Source organism: Perca fluviatilis, chromosome 20 (genome assembly GCF_010015445.1).
Source record: "Perca fluviatilis chromosome 20, GENO_Pfluv_1.0, whole genome shotgun sequence".
NCBI classification, from domain to species: domain Eukaryota; kingdom Metazoa; phylum Chordata; class Actinopteri; order Perciformes; family Percidae; genus Perca; species Perca fluviatilis.
Window position 1 is genome coordinate 34,291,173 of NC_053131.1, and position 23,846 is coordinate 34,315,018.

Consider the following 23,846-nt stretch of genomic DNA (forward strand, 5'->3'; position numbering starts at 1 on the left):
AAAATTAAATTACAAAGTGCACATATAGTATATAGCAGCCTACAGTGCAGTTAAACCATGGCTTATACTTTCTTTTTCTCAAGTTTGTTTTGAACATTGCAGTCAGTCTACTGCTCTTTATTCACCAGAGGCTCATCAACCAGCCTCTTATTTCAGAAATAATTAACAGGTTACCAATAAAAGGTAAGCCTACTACGTCTTTGCTTTGAGCCAGTTACTCAAACAGACAAGCCTGTTGACATTTTCAGAAAACAGGGAAGCTTGCTTCTTTTGTACAACATGCCCAGACAGTGAAAACAACCTATCAGAAGGTACTGATGTGGCCAGTGTTGCTAAATACTAGTGTGCAAGGTGGGCCATTTCACTGTGTGCCCCTTCATGTGTGGACCACCATTCCTGGGGACAGTCATCCATGCCAGTAAGAGGCTCAGCCTTGTAGCGCTCCACACATTGCTCAATACTGTCCTCCTCTTCATCCGACATCTCGCGCTCGCCATCCAATCAAAACGTAACAATAGCCTACTGGCCGGCTCGCAAGCCCAAACCAGTGTGTGTGGCGTGCCTGTTGTTGTGTTTCCGGTCTAGCTAGATCCGGTGTGGTGTTGTAGTTTTTCTAACATTACTAGTTATTGCAACAGCATGTGGAAAAAACTACAAAGTTTGCTAGGCTAAAAAGAACATTAATCTCGCAATAAAATAATTGCCGCCATTAAAATGGGTTTGCGTTAACGACGTTAATAACAAGTTTAACTGACAGCACTATTTTATTTATATACTGTAACCGCTAACACTTGTATCAAATTGGCCTCACCTTTCCAACCCTCGGATTCTCAACCGGCCATGGTCAACTCTGTAAATATTAATATTCATTGCATTTTGCAAAGAATATATATTGAGGCACACTGGATGAAGGTCAGGATGGTCATGCATACAGGTTATCTCCTCAGGAACCTGGGTCATTATTCTCATGACCTGTGAAAACAAACATAATGACCCTGCTGTTATTTCATAATTTCAATGAGCAAAAAGCATAAAGTAGCTTGAGTAAATGTATATCCAGTTTTAATTACCTGTGGTATTTCCCAGCAACATATATTTTCTCTCTCCTGGGGCATGTGTTCACAGTTTTCACAAGTACACCTGGCAAGGGGAGATGGATATAGTTGTAATATCATGGTAAGAAGGTAATAATCTTATAATCAGTTGACCTAATCAGCAGGACAGTAGTTACGAGGTAACATAAGACCTACTGACACAGATGAGAGTAGTAATACTTTAGTTACAGCCATAGCATACAAACTGCCACTACAAAAATATTAGGCTCCTGCCCAGGTAAATGGACCTCCTGTTGTAACATTGCATATTACTACTACATGGCAAAAAATGTAGGTAACTCCTAATCAGATGAGGAGAGTATACGGTAAAAATATTACAATGCTGACTAAGACGAGAGTTTTCTTTAGTTGCGAGCAGCACTATGAACTGCCCACTATAAACTGGCCACTAACTTTTCAGCTAACTGGACGTCTTGACAGAAATTTCAGGAGGGTACAAGTTGTAAAACATTTCTTTGTGTGCAAATTAATACATTTTACGTTGCTTACAATGCTTAAAACAAACCCAATACAAAGTTATGCTTAGGCTACAACACTGAAGTGTGAGTATTACACTAGTATATCAGCTAACGGGTGATGTTAGGCTACGTGTTGAAAATTCAAGTAAATGCTACATGACAAAACTTACCACTCTGAAGGAGTCATTTCCAATTTACGGGCGACTGGTTGCTCCTCTACATCAGATTATTCCCCTGATTCAGGCTCAAACAGATATGGTTCAAAACCTAATGTCTCCATGCTACCTCCACCTTGAATGTTTTAGTGAGTGCTGTTGGTCATGTTGCTCTGTGTGCCGCAGCAAAGCTCGTTGTAAACCAAACAATCAGTGCGCAGCTCATCTAAATATTCATGAGCAGACCACATAAGGCAGAAAAGCTCTCGTTTCAATCCAGAACCATTTAACAGGGTAGCATTAGGGCCAATAGAACAGCAACCAGGCCATTTTCAGCCCAACAAATGTTACATACCCTATTACAAGCCGGTCTCACGCCAGTTCGTGAAATGGTCACGTTATTTTGATTTATTGATTCGTGTACAGGTCACGATTTTCGAACGTTACCATTTTGTTGTGGCAAAATGTGATAAAATCTGTTATAAAAATATAATGTACAACTAGTATGAGACTCGACAAGAGATGACATGTATTTTGCCTCGAAATAAGGAAAGATCTTCTCCCCCCATGTACCACCTTCATTTGCCGCTGCGTAGCTGCAGTCATCCCCAGAAAATCTGCTGCAATATAATCGCTAATAGCCACGATGATATACCACTGAAGCAGCCGCGCTAGCTGCGGATAGTTCATTTGGTGTATAGTTCATACCAAAAACGCCTTAAGCGTAAACATTCAAAATGCAGGATCAGCAAAATGACTTCATACAGTGGAAAATCCCCAGAAGAGGTGGTCTTGAGCCTCGAAAGTAGCCAATTGAAGCTTTACACGCATGTTCTGAAGGTGATCATTGGAGCATTTTTCAGGGGGAGGATCTCTCTTTTTGGACGATATAAAGTGAAGTTAGACAAAGGAATCTTTAGCAAGCTTACCAGTACTTGCTTGGGCTTTCTTGTGTGTTGATTTTCTTTCGTGCACATTAAAGCTCTTTTTCTAATCTGATTCCCTTGACTTCTGCGTAACTCTTTTATAACTCTTAAAACTTGCACCTTAAGCGAGAAACGAGGAGCATAGAGCAGTCGCAGCAAGCGGTGGAGTCCGCGCCGCTTATCTGGCCTTGAGCTGCGGACACTTCAAATTTACTTCTTCAATTTCACAAACTGCGATGACACTGGGCTGCTCTGGGGGACGCGACAACGGTGAAATTAAACGCCACATGCCGTCGACAACAACAAAACGGACCGCCACACACGGAACGGGTGCAGGGACACGATCCGTGGCCGCAACTACGGGGACATGAAACACCACATACCGGCCAAAACAATGAGACGGTTGAGGTTAGGAAAAGAAGAACTGGGAAAGGAACCGTCACACGCAGGACCAGAGAATAACGAGATATTTTCTGATTATCCACGATAAACACGAGTAATTTAAGTCTAAACAAAGGTTTAATTTGTGACCTCTACAGGCAGGAGTGTTTCGTCTCTTTACCTGGATGATTTCCTGAGCGGCGGCCTCGGCTCGCCGTCTGTCCCTGCAGGCCAGGATCACCCTCGCCCCCCTCCTGGCCAAATCCATCTCCGTGGTCTTACCGATGCCGGTGTTTGCTCCTGGAGAGGGAGGACAGAGTAACAGAGAAGACAGTTTTATCAGCCATTAACGGATGGAAATGTCAGTCTACTAGTTTGGTTCGGACAGAGACATTTCAACAACTATTGGATGAATCTCAAAGACATTTTTGATAGATATTTAGAGACTTCCCTCCCCCTGAAAAATATTTATGTTTCTATATGTATATGTATCTAACGTTAGCGGTCCGCTGACCCACAGCCGCTGGGTTTATTGTTTGTTAAAAAAAAGGCAGTTGAGAACAGGTTCTAATTTGCAACGGCGACCTGGCCAAGAAAAGCATAAGTGTGCAGGACAACATACAGTTTCACATACAATAAAATACAAGAAAACAGAATACATTTGGTTACATAAAGTGCAGATTAGGTAGGCATTACAAAGCCTGCGTAAAGTGAGGTCTAAGTAAGTCGGAGCATAGTCGAAAGTGATAAGGTAATAACAACACAACATATATGAATAGACAGTCTATAACACTGCTGAGATGTAGTAAGAGTCAAAATAGAGTTAGTGCAAGTTGTGGTCTAGTTAGTGATGCAGGTCAGTAATAACATAAGTCTGAGGTTATTTGCAAGATGTCTGCCAACCAGTTTATGTTATGTTAGCAAGCTAACTTTACCACAACTGCCCACAAAGTACTACTTGTTGGCAAAGTGCTATTTCAAAACGTTACTGACATATAGACACTTTACAAATGGATAACCCTGTCATTGTTACCAAAATGTCTGAGTTTATTAGCAAAGCTTATGTCAGTGAACTAGCATGTTGCTACTCCCCACAGTAGGCTGCTTGAAACACTGACTATCAACACAAAGGACCAGTTGACCACAGTCCTTGTAGTCTGCGTCGCCTCAACACGAAGTTAAAGATTTTGGAGTTGCACGTCAAGCTACGGCGGAGGGCTCAGAGAGGGCTTTGCGGCGATGCAGAGTGGTCTGCGGGGGTATGCTGTCGATTCAACGCAGAAGCATAAATCACCCTTTACGGCTATTCAGGTCAGGTAGTTTTGTGTCATCCACAGGTTTATGTCATGGAGGCAGGCAGTAATTACAGCTGGCGGAAGAGTGGCAGTGGGTTTTGTAAAGTAAGCAAGTAAGTAAACTTTATTTATATTGCACTTTTCACAGACAAAAGGGGTCACAAAGTGCTTTACAGTAAAAACAAATAAAAAACAACACAAATTACAATACAAAACCATATGGCTAATTAAGAACTAAAGATGTGTCTTTACGTGTTTTCTAAAAGTTTCCACAGATTCCAAAGCTAAAGGGAGAGAGTTCCAGAGCCCTGGGGCCACCACAGAAAAAGCACAATCACCTCTTGTTTTAAAACATGTTCTGGGAACAGTTAAGCACAGCAGTAATGTTTGATCTCCTGCTCGTCTTAGATACAAGTCTTGATGTGGCATTCTGTACAAACAGATTTTGCACATTACAGTCTGAGAATGATAGAGACCCAATGGTCTAATCTTAGGGCTAATGTCTGGGGCAAAGATCATCACCTCAGATTTGTCTGAATTTAGTTGCAAAAAACATTTGTTAATGCTAATGGTTTGTCTAGCCTACCAGGGATAAATGATAAATTGGCTGTTATCAGCATAACAATGGTAAGACATTTCTTGAAAACTACCAATAATCTTACCAAGAGGAAGCATATACAGACTGAATAGCAAGGGGCCAAGCACAGAACCTTGGGGCACACCACAAGATAGATGAGCTTAGTCTGACATGTATGTTCCTATAGACACAGAACAACTCCTGTCAAAAAGATGGGAAGAAAACCAATCCAGAGCTGATCTAGTAATGCCCACAGTTGTCAACAGTATCAAATGCTGCACTGAGATCTAGTAGAACCAGCTCAGAAAATGTACCCTAATCAGCAGCCATCAAAATATCATTAGAGACTTTAAGGGGTGTAGTCTCAGTTGAATGGTTTTTATGAAAGCCAGAATGAAACTTATCAAAGATATCATGAGAATCCAAAACATTATTTAGCTGGTTCGCAACAACCTTTTCTAAAATTTTTGAAATAAAAGGCAATTTAGAAATAGGCCTGTAGTTTTTAAATGAAGCTGCATCTATATTGTTCTTTTTCAAGATAGGCTCAACAACAGCATGCTTAAAACAGCTAGGAACCTGGCCCAGCTGAAGAGATACAATTAAAATTGAAACCAAACAAGGGCCAAGTAGATGTATGGATTTTAAAAGCAAAGATGTGGGTAAAATATCACCAGGGCTTTAGGAAGGTTTCATCAAGCCCACTAGCTTAATGATATCATTCAGCGAAATGGGGTGAAAGGAATCCAGTATTGAAAGTCTCTGATGAGTAACTATATTAGGGGTTTGACTTGCTCAAAAATCATATTCAAAGTTTGTTTGTTTATTAATATTATTATTCGATTATATTCGAATATTTATTAATAATATTTTGACCATTAAATGCCTTCAGTAAGACCTATATTGATATCAAACTTAAGTTGTTCTTTTTTTAAATGAAAAGTCAGACCCTGGATTAAACACAAACAGTATGCTTTCGACAGGAAGTTCGGAGCTTTCACCGTAGCCTACGTAGGTGGTCTGATGTCTTGTGTGCTGGTGTGTGCGTCGAGCCGGCATGTGTGTGTGTGGGCAGTAACTTTGCGACTTTTCAGACCCCCTTAGCGACTTTTTTTTCACAAAAGCGACTAACGACAAATCTGGCGACTTCTCTGCAGAAAAGACAGCAACTTTCTGTAAAAAAAAAAAAAGCTTGCGAGGTATTTCTCTCCTGTGGCCCCAAAACAGTCCCCTCTCTCTTCTGTAGTGTGACTGAGGAGCAGCCCCACCCTCCCCTATGTGCTAAGGCATGGATACCCGACCCGAGGCCGACGGGTCCCGACGGTACCCGACGGGCCGGGTTCGGACAGATATATAGAAATTATGGTCGGGGTCGGGTCGGACTCGGTCACATCAGCGCGATAAGGCAACATATTAACGTGCGCTTGTTGCCCCGTGTGCGCTGATGCGCTCATCTGTTGACATTCCCGAATGCCTTCCTACAGTTGCTTAACAAAAGCGGGCTTTCCACACAAACAAACGTAGCTTACATGTGTCAATAGTATGAGAAAAAAAATGAGATTTTAAATGTGTCGGGCTCGGGTCGGGCTCGGACACAAATTTCTTAATACCTGTCGGGCTCGGGCCGGGTTCGGTCACGGCTCTGTCGGACGCGGGCCGGCCTCGGACAGAACAATTCGGCCCGATCCGGACTCTACTATGTGCTCTCTCCTCATGTGCAGCAGCACTGAGCAGGCAGGTAGAAAGGGGAGAAGGGACAGGGTGGGGGGCCGGTGTAGGTAGGAGAGACAGCGGCACACCACGGGAGAAAGACGCCGCTGAGCTGGCCCGGGGCAAGCCTGCCTTCTTTGAGAATTAGGGGCAGTGTTGGGAGTAATGAGTTACAAAAGTAACGCAATTAGAGTAATGTATTCCTTTTTGCTGTAACGCAGTAATATAACGCATTACTAATTAAATTTCGGTAATCTTATACTCGTTACAATCTCAGTAACGCGAGTTACAACGCATTTTAACGCAACATTTAGTGGTGTTTTGTTATTTTAAGAATTCCCCAACACCGCAAAACATTTCTTCACAGGAAAAAAAGAAAAGTCCGCAAGTGTTATTTCCTGTTGCTGTATTCGATGGTTGAGATGAATGCAGAGACAGACAGCCTACATTGGCGAGATGGACATTATTTTCAGGATTTATTACGCTGCATTGAAGCGAGCTGTCCGGTCACTATTCCCGTGGTCAGAGCCAGAACCAGAGATGGTACGGACAACATCTGTGTCCCAACAGGTGACGGTACGTCTGCTGCTGACAGATAGAAACATGTTGGGAATTAATGTTGAGGCTTGCTACACGTAATATCATTGCATTTTATCAGCGGTGGAAAGTAACTATACCTGTAGTGGAATGCCTTCGAATAACGACCAAAAACGCTTGTCTTTTAATGTGACCATTTACTGTTCAATACGTAGCAGTTTTACAAACAAGAAAGTGAGCAACTTAAGCTTGACGGACACATTTTGCATCTAGCGTCTCACGTTCATGTCAGTAAGCTAGCAAGAGTAGCCTACACAACAGACAACGTCTGTGTATGCTACTGTCGGTACACGATTCGTTCTGCCTGCACGATCCGTTCTGCACATGCGCAAAATGTTTGCGCATGCGCTGTTGTACGAGGATTCACGACCCTGCACGATCTGTTCCACGCTTCCGGTCGACAGCCAAGCTAACGTTAGTTTAGCTAACAGCTAATTCGGCTAACCGCTAGCTGAGACAGCATGTAATAACTTTAAAAGACCCTCAAAATAAAACTTGAAAATAACCGTTAACATATATAACAGCTGTTACTTCAGTTCTACTTTACTTGTGCTCATTTAAAATACAATCACTCAATACTTGTCTTTATTGTTATTACTGTAAAGTCTTAATGTAGCTGTAGCTGCTTCTCCCATTAAGTTTGACTTAACGTTATTTTAGACTGAATCTAGCTGTCAGCTAGCGGTTAGCCGAATTAGCTGTTAGCTAAACTAACAATAGTTTACCCATAGGCTAGTGTGGAACAGATCGTGCAGGTCGTATCCTCAGTAAAACAGGATTATCTTGCGCATGTGCAGAACGGATCGTGCAGGCAGAACGGATCGTGTACCGACAGCTACTTCAAAATAAGCACTTCCTGTGACGGTTCGCAGTAAAACTATATTGCTGTTAAACAAATAAGGTTGTGTACCTACCTTTTCACATATCAGCTGTAAATCAAGTACTGTAAATAATGCAAATAGTGATTAAATCACACTATTGACCATTTCCTTTAGACTGTTTTAAACTAAACAACATGACTTTCTTATTCAAGTGTTTTAAACGAACATTTTACAACAATGCCGTACTTCAATACAACCGTAAGGTACTTAATCAAGTATTTTCATTTTCTCCTACTTGCCTATTGTACGTTTTACTTATCTTTTTTATAGTTTTAGTTACTTTGCATATTCATAATTATACAAAATATTATGAATAATCTATGATGAATAATCTATGATGTGGATAATATTGATCCGGTGGTAAAATTCACAAGCTAGCTGCCAAGTCCAACTTCCACTGTTATTTTGATGAAAGTAACTCAAAAGTAATGCAAAAGTAGTGTAACGCATTACAATTCAGAGACAGTAATATTGTAATCTAACTAATTACTCTCAAATGACAGTAACCTATAATGTATTACATTTTGGAAGTAACTTGCCCAACACTGATTAGGGGGGAATGCAACGCTACCGAGCCACGGCTGAGAGACGTGCGTCGCCGCGACGTGTAGTTACATTTTGAAATGCGTGAAAAAGCCTTGAAATCTGAATTGAAAACAACATTTACAAGCAAACACATTTACAAAAAAGAATGCCCATAACAGGTTCGAATATTAAGGGCTGCCTAATATTCGTTCGAATGTCTATTTTTTTTAAATATTCGAATGATATTCGAATAACAAAGTTCGGAGTCAAAGCCCTAAACTATATGGGGGTTTATTGAAGGTACAATGCCTGCCCTGAAAGCTCTAACCTTGTCCACAAAATTAGACAAAAAGTGGTTGCAGTTAACATTTGAAAACACAGGGACAATACATTCAGCAGGGGAAACAATGTTGTTAATCAGGAGAGACTTCGTTTGCAGATATGCAAAGATATTTATTGGACAACTGTATGATATTGAATGTACAAAGTCTTTTGGAGATAGAACTCCATCGAATTAATAATCTTCTTAAAGAACTAAGAAAGAACTAAGAAAACATAACCCCCCGATGGAGTCCAGACACTGGTGGCAACGGCGAAGAGACCAGAGACCAGAGACCGGAGACCGGACCGAAGAGGCAACGGAGCGGTCAGCCGGGAGAAACACAACGACCGGAGGTGGCAGGGGAGGAGGAGGGTCGAGCGCTTTGCCTGAAACGACAGCTGACAGCACAAGGAGAGATTGTCTGATTGGTTTAACTGACAGCGTCACTTCTTGAACAGCTGATTTGATTTAAGAATGAGTAGTGATTGGGTTAATGACGTCATCCTGAAAGAATTTGCGCTGAGCTTCATTAGTCTCAAACAGAGCTTTAGGATTGTTTTTAATAGAAAAATCCATAAGAAAAGAGGCCGCTGGCCCAGGTGGCCGGTAAACTAAAATACAATAAAATTGATTTGAACGACCAACTTTAGTAATCTGTAGTTCAAAAGAAGAGTACGTGCCAGCACTAATTGACTGGCAGATAAAAAGTTTTTTAAAAACCACAGCAAGACCTCCACCTCGGCCCGTGAGTATTGGCCTGCTGATAAAAGTACAATCCACAGGACAGAGCTCATTCAAGTGATAGTATTCCAAATCCCGCTGCCATGTCTCCGTCAGCAACATGAAGTCCATGTTTTTAGAAGTAAATAAATCACTGAGCAAAAGAGACTTGTTTGCAATAGAACAGGCATTTATTAAACCCATCCTGAGCAGTGCAGGAGCACCTGAAGCAGAGAAAGAGGCTCGCGGCAGCGACCTCAGATGCACGGAAAACACACCGGGACCAGTGGTAGGTTTTCTCCAGGGCACCAGGACCAGAGCCCTGGGGACGTCAGGGGAGACCGAACGAAGACATGAAGGTCTGGAGTCGCAGTCAAAGACCCCCAGCTTCAGGAGGTTTTTTTTTTTCAGATGAACCTGCCTCCCTTCCCTTTTTCCTCGCTTTCTCTGCTGTTTTATCGTAGGTTGAATTAGGTCCTCTCCGTGCCGCACACAGACAGCAGTTGCAGACGGACATACGAACGGGGCTGCAAACTCACCCGTACCACTCCACAACCCGGTCTCACGGCAGTTCGTGTAAATGTCAACGTTATTCTTAATCTATTGATACGTGTTCACAGAGACGTTTTTTACGTGTAAATATCACGTTATTTTCTCGGGGAAAGGACGCCGGGAGGCGGCCGAAAAGGAAGCTCCATAAGCCGGGAGGTGCCCGCCAGGCGGCCCGCTGGGGACGCGCTACAATAACGGGATGGCGGAGGTTGGGTTTAGGAAAAACATTACGGGGAAGGGCCTTAAACACCGGAGCACGCCACAGTAAAGAAGCGTAAAAACCATACGGGGGACGCCATCCCCAGGAAACAAAGCAGCGCCGCGCCGGGCGATCCCCGCTTCGCCGGGGAAAGTCCTGTGTTGTTTGACGCCATCCACCACCCGACCAATCTCTCTCTCCCGCGCGTTTTTTTTTCTTTCCCTACTATTTTCGTGCAATGGCCACAAAATATGCTTCCCATTGAAATACATTACTTCACATTTTTGTGTTGTCCACCACGTAAAAACCGACAAAAACGTCTCCGTGAACACTCCGGACATTTACACGAACTGCCGTGAGACCGGGCTGCACTCCAGGTACATCCGTCACCTCACTCCCCCATGGAGGATCGGATCAGCAGCATTGTTTGGCGATTGTCACTAGCGTCACTAGAATCATTAGTAGCTGAACAAACCTGCCATTTTTATATAGTTTAGCCAGCGGTGTCTTCTGGCAAACAGCCATAAGCCGAGAATCAAAAACACACACCTTCCACGTTCTGCGTGTCGTGGGTCACGGCAGTTTCCTGCAGCGTCGCTATGACAACCAGCCACGAACTAGCGGTACTATTAATCTGCAATAGAAAAAGGAGGACGGGGCACCGTGGCAGAGTCGAGTGGAGTCGATCAGGTACTACGATCTCTCTGCCCACTATATTCTTCTCGCTACGGGGGCGGTTTCTTTAACCCTCGTGGGTTAAAAGCATCATCGTTGGCTTTTCGTTGGCATGGTGACACGTTGGGCGCATCTCGGTTTCTTCGCTGTCAAGTGAAGGAGGACATGATCTAAGCTCTGCCCATTTGGGGTAATATTTGGTCACAGAACAAAAGGGACGCACAGCAGCACACACACACACACACACACACACACACACGCAGAAGATTACAAATAAAAATGTCCAAGGTCCAAATGCGCCTGGCTGTTTTTTTTAAGATACTTTAACTTTTATTTTTTCAAACAGACATTCAAACCCTGCTAAACACGAACACTAAAAATGAACCAAACTTAACAGTCCAGTGTCCAGACTCTCTGAACAAAACAATTCTATCAATACAATCAGATGTCTGCACACCGGAGACCCTGAGGTCAATGCCCCATTACAACTATGCAGAACTGGGTCAATTGATGTGCTTCTCCAACCATACAAAGCTGCTTTTAGTGTATATAGTTAACGAAAAATAAATGAAGTGCACTTACTGAAAAGAATACAGGCATAATAGTTGAGCTTAAAAGTCTTTTCCATTTTTCTTTGGGATTACTGACAAAGGTTTACCACAAAAATGAGGAATGTGAGCCCATATTTCAGCGGTACGGTGATCCATGTGGGTTAAAAGCGGTTTGACCACAACAGTAGTCCCTACCTGTCGTCGTCAAAGTGATTGTGATCAAATTACAGAAAAAGTGGAGAGCTCCTGCTGTCTGGTGTAAAAATGGGTCTCAAAAAGTGAGTGAAGTTTCCAGCCGTTCTGGTACATCAAGAAGTCATCCTGTGGACCTACTATCCATAAAAAATGTAGTTCAGTTAGGTCTATATGAGCTCAAGGCTCCAGCTCCAGCTCCTGGCGTCTGGTACCTTTTTAATCCCTATGCTTTTGGTAAGGGGGATGGACAATAAGCTTGTCATGTTGGATGTAGGCAACACACAGATGATCAGTGTGTGGAATTCAACTTAAAAGAATTGGTGTTCCAATTCAGTTCAGACGGAGAAATCCATTTGCAGTTTCAGGCATTGTGCTGGTTCCGTGCCTCCTCTCGTGAGTGCAAGAGGACCAGGAAGGCTGATTCCCCTCCTGCTCTCAGGCCGAAGTGACGAGGCAGTGGGTCTCTCAGCCGTACGGGTGCTATAGCTGCTCCGGGCGCTTCGTAGGACACAAGTCTCTTCCTCGCCTCTCTGCAGTCTCTGGCTAGTCTGATGCGGTCCATGGGTACACGGCCACAAGCATAGAAAGCATTTCTGCTCCCGCTGCTTCAGCGTCCAAAAAATATTGGTGTTTCACCAAGACAAGAAATCAGTGGTACTGATGAGGCGCTATAATGTGACAAAATTGCTGTTCTTTTACTGCCTCAATCGACACCCAATTAAATAGAATGGAGTAGAAAATAAATGTGAGTCCTTGAAATTAATGGAATGACCAAGTGCCCTTATACTGTAGTACATATGTTAATACAGTTTCTTAATCAGAGGGGTATTCAACCTGAACTGTAGTTAAAGTATCATTCTATTTCAATGCTGAAACAATCAGATTGCTGTCAAGACATTGTTACAATATATATATAAACATATCTTTTATAAGTACAGAGAGCCCTTGCAGAGGCTAAAAAATAACCCCAACCAAACATTTAAAATTATTCCAAAAATAAATTAAACATAAAATATAAATAGGCATAATAGGTGAGCTTAAAAGTCTTTTCCATTTTTCTTTGGGATTACTGACAAAGGTTTACCACAAGAATGAGGAATGTGAGCCCATATATGAGCGGTACGGTGATCCATGTGGGTTAAAAGCGGTTTGACCACAACAGTAGTCCCTACCCGTCGTCGTCAAAGTGATTGTGATCAAATTACAGAAAAAGTGGAGAGCTCCTGCTGGTCTGGTGTTAAAATGGGTCTCACAAAGTGAAGGAAGGCAGGAGAGAGCCAGCATCCAGCCGTTCTGGAACATCAAGATGTCATCCTGTGGGCCTACTATCCATAAAAAATGTAGTTCAGTTTAGTCTACATGAGCTCAAGGATCCAGCTCCAGCTCCTGGCGGTTGGTACCTTTTTAATCCTTATGCATTTGGTAAGGGGGATGGACAATAACCTTGTCATTTCTGATGTAGGCTATGTCACCTCTCTCTGGAAGCTTTCATAGCTGGAATGAGTTCCTTGCGCTTTTGCCTGACAGCTTCAGTGCTGCCATGGTGTGCTGAGATTCTCTGCTAGGAACTCCTCAGGCTTTAGCAGACGAAGCAGGACGAGATAGCATCCACCAAAAATCTCAAAGTATGAAGATCATCCACCGCTTTTCACAAGGTTTCTTATAAAATATAGAGTCTCAGAGTGGATACTTAAAATAATTGAAGCTCTTACGTTGAGATAAAATAATTTAAAACACTTTAAAAGTATCGGGAGCTCTATACAAGGGGGGCAGGCAGGAAACAAGAAGCATTTTGGGTCTAATGTTAACTGTCTGCTGACCTACTGTTAACCAGTGGTGGAATGTAACGAAGTACAAATACTTTGTTACATTACTTAAGTACATTTTTCACGTATCTGTACTTTACTTAAGTACAATCAATAGTGCATACTTTTGACTTTTACTTCGTTACATTTTGCAGCAATTATCTATACTTTCTACTCCACTACATTTGTACGTTCCGTTACATTTTCGTTACATTTTCTGATCAGTTTTTTCCCCCTGCCAAAAACGGCTTCCTGACCGTTACTTGTTGTCCAAGCCATGTGTTCTCGCTAAATAAATGTGTGCAGCATTCACTGTGCCGTGGGAAATAATGCAAAGTCCAGCATCATGCAGATCACTCTGATAGATAACCAGAACTGTAAGTCAGAATGTAAACTGGGCCACAGATGGTAAGCACAATTACATTAACTTAAAACTAACTTAATTAAAATGCCATAGCCCATACTGTTTTATTATTATTATTATTATTATTATTATTATTATTATTATTGTTAGAATATAGACATTAAGAGAATAAATTGTTATGCAAGTACTTTTACTTTTAATACTTAAAAGGAACCCCGACTAGTACGACATGTTGGCCTTCTAAGATTAACGTGGGCGTCAGCTATTAAAAGGTGATATAAAAATACTCCAAATGTTTTATTTTTTGTTAAAAAATGCAGAAAATCAGTTCCCTCGTAGGCCGCCATGGTACGCCATTCTGGGGTAGTGACGTGTAATGGTTGTACCCACCGTACCGGCTATTGACAGTACAGTAACAGCGAGATGAACACGTCTGCCGTTCAGCCTTTTCAGTTTGACCGTAGGCTTAAAGGACGAACCTAGGGGCTAATAACGGATGTGTACCCACTCTGTCGTTCTCTGGGACATGTTTTCATGCTAATTGATTGTGTTTGGAGCTTCAACGACGCTAGCGCGGACCACTGGTTAACCTAGCTTACAACACTAGCTAGTATTCGGGGCACAGGGAAAGTAAAAACAAATCGCTATTTATACCACTACAAACTTCAACGGTAGCATAGTGAGGGTCCCTACATGTTAACCAAAGCATTGAGAACTTTGTTAAGTGTACAGACGAAGAGCTGCGGGAGCTCCGTGAAAGGGCTATGAGAGAGAGAGAGAGAGAGAGAGCTACCGGTAGTCAATGCCGCAACACAGCCTCGTTCTTCGGGAAACTGGTGGTGTACCTGCAGACATTGTGAAGCTATGGCCACCCAACAGGAGTGTCTGTGTTGCACGGAGTGGGAACTGTTGCGTCCCAACACCCAAGAGACGCAGTGTTTTGTACAGTCTGAAGATTCCCCCTCTCTGATGAACAGGGACACTTTTTTCCAAGTCCCGAAAATAAATTGGAGACGGCGACCCAGACCGGAGGGACCAGATGGACAGTTATCCACTGAGTAAGTACACTAGCTAGCTAGCTAGACAAGTTATGTTTACATCGGTGCGATTATTTAAGATATATTGTGCAAATTGCTTTTGATTTAAGTTGGCATCGCCAGCTGTAAGTCATGACTGGTTTCCCGAAGTATGAGGCTCTGTTGCGGCATAGCTCTCTCTCTCTCTCTCTCGTAGCCCTTTCCCGCAGCTCTTCGTCTGTACACTTAGTAAAGTTCTCAATGCTTCGGTTAAGATGTAGGGACCATCAATATGCTACCGTTTTTAGCCTTTTTAGTGGTATAAATAGCGATTTGTTTTTACTTTTTCTGTGCCCCAAATACTAGCTAGTGTTGTAAGCTAGGTTAACCAGCGGTCCGCGCTAGCGTTGTTGAAGCTCCAAACACAATCAATTAGCATGAAAACATGTCCCAGAGAACGACAGAGTGGGTACACATCCGTTATTAGCCCCTAGGTTCGTCTTTTAAGCCTACGGTCAAACTGAAAAGGCTGAACGGCAGACGTGTTCATCTCGCTGTTACTGTACTGTCAATAGCCGGTACGTTGGGGTACAACCATTACACGTCACTACCCCAGAATGCATTGAGACGTAAATAACCATGGCGGCCTATGAGGGAACAGATTTTCTGCATTTTTTAACAAAAAACTAAACATTTTAACATCACCTTTTAATAGCTGACGCCCACGTTAATCTTATAAGGCCAACATGTCGTACTAGTTGGGGTTCCTTTTAAAGTACATTTAAAATCAGGTACTTTTTACTTAAGTAGGGTTGTCATTGTTGTACTTAAAATATGAAAATATGACATAAAATTAAAGATTTAGTCACCTGTCCCACGATGTGTGTAGGGACATAAGAAAGACATTTCCTCACCATTGAGATACCACAACCCACCTTCTTCACTATGGTATCAATATACTGACGTGCTGACGTTTACGGTAAGCGTATAATCTAATTTTCGGTGCTCCCGTATCACGGACTCTAGTTTTGCTGCTCCAGCAAAAACGTACTCAACTCTGCTTTATTGTTTAATTTAGCATAGCCTAAATCTAAACTAAATTATAACTCGTTTGAAAGCCTTGTTCTTAATCTTCAACATCCAACATGGAAAACATTACAGCCAATTATATTTGTTGTTGTTTACCAAGCTCTAGGTCCATATTCTGAATTTGTATCTGAATTCTCAGAGTTTTTATCATGCGTGGTCCTTAAATCAGACAAAGTACTTATTGTATGTGATTTTAATATCCATATGGATGTTGACAGCAATATCCTTAGCATTGTTTCAACTCATTATTAGATTCAATTGGTTTCAGTCAGAGTGTGCATAAGGCCAGGCACTGTTTTAACCACACCCTCAACCTTGTGCTGGCATATATCATTGAAATTGAGGATTTAATAATATTTCTGCAGAATCCTGTACTATCAGACCATTCTCTAATAACTTTTGAATTCCTATTACCCGACTATACAAAATTAGATAAAAGCTTCTACACTAGATGCCTATTTGATAGTGCTATAGCTACATTTAAGGAAGATATTCCAACAATCAATGCCATTCCTTAATATAACAGAAGACCATTATGTCAACTTTAGTCCCTCCCAAATTGATACATTTGTAGACGGTGCCTACAGATTACTTTAGACTCTGTTGCTCCTCTCAAAAAGAAGACGATGAAGCAAAGGAAACTAGCACCTTGGTATTACTCGCAAATTAAAACAAATCTCGCAAAAACTTGAATGTAAATGGCGTTCCACCAAACTGGAAGAATCTCGTTTGGATTGGCAAGACGTCTGAAAACCTATAGGAAGGCCCTCAGAATTGCCAGATCAGACTATTACTCATCACTAATAGAAGAAAACAAGAACAACCCGAGATTTCTTTTCAGCACTGTAGCCAGGCTGACAGATAGCCACAGCTCTACTGAGCCATCTATTCCTCTAGCTCTGAGCAGTGATGACTTCATGAGCTTCTTTAATGATAAAATTATAACAATTAGAGATAAAATTCATCACCTTTCGCCCTCAACTCCTAACGGTTCACCTTTAAATGCAGGACCGCTAGAAAGAACGACAAGACCTGACTTTATTTTGACATTATGCCACACCTTCCACTTGACCTGTGGCCTTTACCGCATGCATACGTAAGACGTACTTTGCGCAGCCGCGTACACAGCGTGTCTACGCATCTTTCCATGGCCATATAAATGTAACGGGAATCTGAAAAGTGTCCCTAGGGTTCAAAAACCAAAACTGTTCAACCGCTGAGTGCGAGATAACACTGTCAATACCTCACACATCACAATACTGCACTAAAGCGCAACTTGCACAAACATGTTTATATTACACTATTTAAGTAGGTTACATTTGTATTTGTATATACGTTGTACATAATTTCCTGCATATATTTTTTATGTAGAGCAGAGATCTTCAACAGGGGGTCCAGGGGGTCCTCAGAATTACTGCAGGGGGGCCACCAAATTATCATTAATTTTTTTTAAAGTTCCCAAGAAAATTAAAATACCTTAATATGAATCCAACATATTATTTGCAATATTATTAGCAAATATAAATCCACTTCACAATTTGTGAATCAACTCCTCTGTAGACAGGCTAATAGGTAAGGTAGTCACTAAGCATCACAGATACAGTTAATCCTAAGGATTCACTCTGTGTTTTACATTAAAACATGATTTATAAAATCATGCCAGCAATTATTATTTAAATAGCTTAGTATTCTAAGCACTAAATAGGTATGAAAAAAGGCTTTATGCTGACCTACACGTTATTGTAGGCCCAGTTTAATATGCAATTTAATTTTATACAATATAAGTAGTACAGAGTCCCTGATCAGTCTCTTTTACTTAAGGGGTCCTTGGCTTAAAAATCTTGAAGACCCCTGATGTAGAGTGTTCTTGTAGTTTATTTTATTTATTATTTATTGTATATCTGTATGGGTGTTGTGTACTTGCTGCTGTAGCACATACATTTCTATATATCTAGTCTTTAACATATTCACTGCTGTTTAAAAACATAAGTATAAATATGTTTAAAACATGGCATGAACATAGCTTGTAATGTTGCTCTTCAATGTAAAATGTTTGATAAAATATACAAGCTGCTTCATCATGACACACTACACACATGCACACAATGCACACACAATTTGTAGCATTTGTTTGGTTGCTTGTCACTCAAAAATTCTAAATTCAAAATAGCTGCAGGTGATTGGGCGTGGAGGAGGAAAAGGACGAGGGTTAACGAAATTGAAAAAAGGCGGACTGCGGAGGGTCAGAGGAGCAGGTGACAGAGAAGCAGACACACTGGGTAAGTTTTGCATTTATAATTTATTTAGCTAGATAATAAATAGACGGGTACTGGTTTTGCTGAAGTTTAGTCGAGCTAATCATTAGCTAACCATATATAGTATATGCCTAGTAAGCTGAAGTATGTTTACTTTAGTTGGACTTCGTTACTAACTCATGTTAGAGCCAACGTTAGCTAGTCAGTGTTAGCTTAACTAACGTTAGCATTGAGTTATTGTTATAGATAGTTAAACTGGAATCATCAACTGGGTTTGTAGTTTGAAGTTGGTTCGTTTGAATGAAGCACAGACAGACTGCCTGGCAGGTGGTGTGTTTGTGGCCCCGTTTTTAAAAGGACTTTAAAAGAAGTTTGTTAATATATTTTATCAAATGATTTGAATTGAGCAGTCATTAACTTAAAAAGTCATCAATAGTGCCCTACTGTGTACCAACAGGCCTATAACCATGACGTAAGTTGTCACATTTACTGTGCAAAGATTTTTATCCAACGGTAAAATTAGTTCTAAACTGTCTCTGGTGTGGGTAATTGTAGCTAACGTTACCAGTTAGCTACATGTTACACCAACAGGTGTAACCAATGTTACACCATAATATTACTGATATAATTTCATGTGTTTTATATGTCAAAGGGATTTAACAAACCATTAAGAATAGACAGTGGTTGGGTTATATCAGACCTTGATATGTTTTTTACACCATGTGTTTGCATCCCTGATCTAAGTGTGTATGTAATAATAATCATTAAACAAATGCTGATTAAAAAAATGGCTTTGTTATTGCAGCTGCTGTCTTAAAGTGGGAAAGCAAGGGCACAGAACATATTTCCTGCGCCAAGGCAGACCACCTTACATGCCCCTTTACTGCAAGACAGCACGTCTTCTCCCTCCACAATTTCAGTAGATTTACTCACTAACATTGTTGTGGAAACACAATAAGCATGGAAACTAAATGCACACTTCCTGCATTACTTCAAATACTAAGTTACTCCTCTAGTAAACTAGTATTCACATGAAATAAAACAATAAAACATTGAGACCATTCAACAAAGAACACTGGGTAATACAAAACAAATTCAACTTGGACAATTGGTTGCTATGGACTCGTCACTAGGCTTCCTTAGTCACTGTATATTTTAGCATATAGATAAAGCTGCCGAAGCTTAACATTATCCAAAACTCCATTTCTCAGACGAGCGTCAGATGGGAGCTTGCATGCTACCACTCCTTCCTTCCCAAATGCCTTGAAAAGGCTGTTGTTTGCACAATTTCACAAATAATCACAGGGACCGAAAGGATATTAGAGTCGGGTATGGCTGCATCCTGGAGACCTCACGTCTCATGCCCTCCTGGCTGATGCTGTCCGTGAGGTTCAACTTTTTCGTCTGGTCCGCTATGCTTTGTTACTTTTACTTGAGTAAAGAAGTTAAATCAGTACTTCTACTTTTACCAGAGTATTTTTTAACACAAGTATCTGTACTTCTACTTGAGTACGAGAAGTGAGTACTTTTGCCATCTCTGGCTCCCCTATACTTTGACACTAAAGGATGTGCCTTACAGAGGCTACAATGGAGTTGTTTTATATCCTTCCAAGTCATACAACTCCAAAATGATTAAAATACGCTGCTGTAAACACATCTGGTGAGATACAGACAACCCAAGGCCATGGCCACATGTCTCAACTTACTACAGAAAAAATCCAGAAGCCAAAAGACTCAAAAATGGATTTTATAAGAATGTTTTTCTACAGATATGACTGTGCGTTTTTCTCAAAGAAAAAAGGGGAGTTTTGTTTCCCCGTTAACCGTCCCGTTATTGTCGCGCGTCCCCCGTGGCCATTTCCTGGCGTGTGAGGCGTCCTTTCCCCGTTAATCTCCGTATAGACCATTTCGTGCTGGCCACCACATAAAAAAAGAGAAAAACATCCCAATAGATCAATAGATTAAAAATAACGTGGCCATTTCACAAACTGCTGTGAGACCGGGTTGGAAAGCCTTACCGGCAATTTCCACTGGATGCAGAACGGCTGCAGAGTCGTTAGGTTTCCATTAAAGTCAATGACTACGTTTACAAGCTGTCAATTTTCAGGTTATGGTCGGGTTAAGGTCACTATTCGGGTTTCTGAAACATTCGGAATAACCCGTTTACATGCGTGAGCAGAGAGAGTTACTCCTGTATACGTGGAATCTGTAATCAAATGGCGATATCCCGATGTAAACGGCGACGCACGGTTAGTGTCTGGACGTAGCCTACGGACAACCTTAAGACGCAATAACTTTTGGGTCACCTTCTTATAAATCTCACTATCTCGGTACTTTCTGCCGTCAACAAAAGACATTATATTCATGGTTTTCACCACACTAATAAAAGACATTATATTCATGGTTTTCACCACACTAATAAAGACATTATATTCATGGTTTTCACCACACTAATAAAAGACATTATATTCATGGTTTTCACCACACTAATAAAAGACATTATATTCATGGTTTTCACCACACTAATAAAGACATTATATTCATGGTTTTCACCACACTAATGAAGACATTATATTCATGGTTTTCACCACACTAATAAAGAAATTGGTTTCCTCCTCGCTCCAAAAGTGTGGTGCTGTGCTGCGTCTCGCCATGTTTACCTCTACTTCTTGTTTACTTCCGGTATACTGCGCGCAGGTTTTCTGCATTGACATATATATATATATATATAACTATATTATTATAGTATATAATTATTATTATAACTATGTTTTCTGGCGCATACAAGAAGTTCCTCTACTCAAAAGACCAAGATTCCTTGCGAATAGAACATGCTCAGAACACAAATCAATGTTCCTTGTGATGGGATATGCCGATACGCGTTTACATGACCAAAATGTCGGGTTAGAAAAGGGGTAACCCAGGTAGCATATTCGGGTTTTTAAAAACCGGAATATGAGCATATTCCGTTTTTTGCCGGTGTTTACATGGCCTTGTGCGACCGGGTTATTGCTAATATTCCGGTTTTGAACGGGTTATTGGCTGCATGTAAACGTAGTCAGTGTGTATATTTCCACAGACTGCAGAACGTCTGCGTCCCGACTCCGTCCCAGTCCCATCAGTCCACAGCCCTCCGCAGCAGATACGCAGAGCTTCTATTGTTGCCGGACGCCGGAGAGCTCCGCAGCAATTCAGCACACGGCAGATAGTGCGGGACAGGAAGTCGAGCACAGAAACAAAATAAATATCCGGTTAATTAAAGGCAGTGGTGGCCTAAAGGTTAGAGAAGCGAGCTTGTGACCGGGAGGTCGTCGGTTCAATCCCCAGACCGACAGCATAAAAATCTGGGTGGGGAAAGTGAAAGAACAGCGCTTTGTCCCTCCCTCATAACCACCACTAAGGTGCCCTTGAGCAAGGCCCTTAACCTCCAACCAATCCAGTGGAGCTGCTCAGTGGCCAGCAGATCAGACTGTGGTTATACTGGGCAGCTTCCAGGTATGAACGTGGAACTGTGTGAATGTGATCAGGGTGTCGTTGCAAATGAGAAGTTGTTCTCAATTGATTTACCTGGATAAATAAAAATAAAAAATTTCAAAATAAAATCCAGCGTGCTCACGGCAGATCATATCTCCCTGCACTACACCTTGAACACAGAGCTGTTCCCCTGCTACTCCTCTAACCGGTGGTGGTTTCATGGCCGCAACAAATCCGGACCAGGTGGGTGTTGAAAAACGGAGGAGCATGCAGCAGACACGCAGCGGAGCCGGTCCACAGCCGTTACGCATGCTGTGGAAATGAGGAGTTAGACCTCTGAGAATACAGTGACGCCCACACAGAGCATGTAGAAGCCTGTTTACCGATTGTCCGTTGTGATTTGGCCAGTTCCATCAGTCCACAGCCCTCCGCAACAGATATGCAGAGCTTCTATTGTTGACTTCAAGAATGTGAGGCGAACAGCTCGCTTGGATATTCCATTTCCTTGGACTTGGGATTTATGAAAAAAAAGTTTGGGGCAAAATATCCCCACTGTGGATAGAGAGACGAGGAAAAAGGTAAGGATGCACTCTCCAATCTAGACACCAGCTGCGCAGTCTACGGCTGTATTTCTTTAACTTCATAACAGTTGTATAACTGCTGTAAATCATGTAATGCTTTGTGTGTGGGCTCAATTGAATCATGAGAGGCTAAGCTTTTAATTTTTAAAATACCCAAACAGATTCAGCAGGGAAACATTATTGTGAAAAAGAGTAAAATCTCCCTTTATTGCATTTTCACAAATAGAATAAAGCTTTAAAAATTCTGAAACTGTGTTTTAAGACTCTTTAGACTCTCTGGGATAATTTAGTCCTGAATTGACAAGTCTAGGTATTGTGGTTTTGGATCTGGACCTGGTCCAATGTGGTCTACATATGTGGAAAAGAGTAAAATCTCCCTTTATTGCATTTTCACAAATAGATTAAAGGTTTCAAAAATCTGACACTGTGTTTGTAAGACTCTTTAGACTCTCTGGGATAGTTTAGTCCTGAATTGACAAGTCTAGGTATTGTGGTTTTGGATCTGGACCTGGTCCAATGTGGTCTACATATGAAAAAAAAGGGTAAAATCTCCCTTTATTGCATTTTCACAAATAGAATAAAGCTTTAAAAATTCTGAAACTGTGTTTCTCAGACTCTTTAGACTCTCTGGGATGATTAAGTCCTGAATCGACAAGTCTAGGTATTGTGGTTTTGGATCTGGACCTGGTCCAATGTGGTCTACATATGTGGAAAAGAGTAAAATCTCCCTTTATTGCATTTTCACAAATAGATTAAAGGTTTCAAAAATCTGACACTGTGTTTGTAAAACTCGTTAGACTCTCTGGGATAATTTAGTCCTGAATTGACAAGTCTAGGTATTGTGGTTTTGGATCTGGACCTGGTCCAATGTGGTCTACATGTGAAAAAAAAGGGTAAAATCTCCCTTTATTGCATTTTCACAAATAGAATAAAGCTTTAAAAATTCTGAAAATGTGTTTTAAAGACTCTGTAGACTCTCTGGGATAATTTAGTCCTGAATTTACAAGTCTAGGTATTGTGGTTTTGGATCTGGACCTGGTCTAGTGTGATCTAGATATGTGAAAAAGAGTAAAATCTCCCTTTATTGCATTTTCACAAATAGATTAAAGGTTTCAAAATTCTGAAACTGTGTTTCTAAGACTCTTTAGACTCTCTGGGATAATTTAGTCCACATCTGACAAGTCTAGGTATTGTGGTTTTGGATCTGGACCTGGTCCAATGTGGTCTACATGTGAAAAAAAGAGTAAAATCTCCCTTTATACCATTTTTACAAATAGAATAAAGCTTTAAAAATTCTGAAACTGTGTTTTTAAGACTCTTTAGACTCTCTGGGATGATTAAGTCCTGAATTTACAAGTTTAGGTATTGTGGTTTTGGATCTGGACCTGGTCTAGTGTGGTCTACATATGTGAAAAAGAGTAAAATCTC

General features: G+C 41.3%; 1 long non-coding RNA gene across 3 annotated transcripts in view; it reads right to left on the reverse strand.

The window, feature by feature from the left end:
• Positions 1-23,846, reverse strand: part of LOC120549320 — an 81,509-nt gene that overhangs the window by 9,009 nt on the left and 48,654 nt on the right. For 2 of the 3 annotated variants that reach the window (XR_005637371.1, XR_005637372.1), the window contains exons 5-7: positions 3,217-3,335; positions 1,071-1,140; positions 812-972 (exon numbers count right to left, since the gene is read on the reverse strand). This is a non-coding gene — a long non-coding RNA (uncharacterized LOC120549320). The remainder of the gene's footprint in view (positions 1-811; positions 973-1,070; positions 1,141-3,216; positions 3,336-23,846) is intronic. The other variant, XR_005637373.1, reaches the window with a different exon arrangement.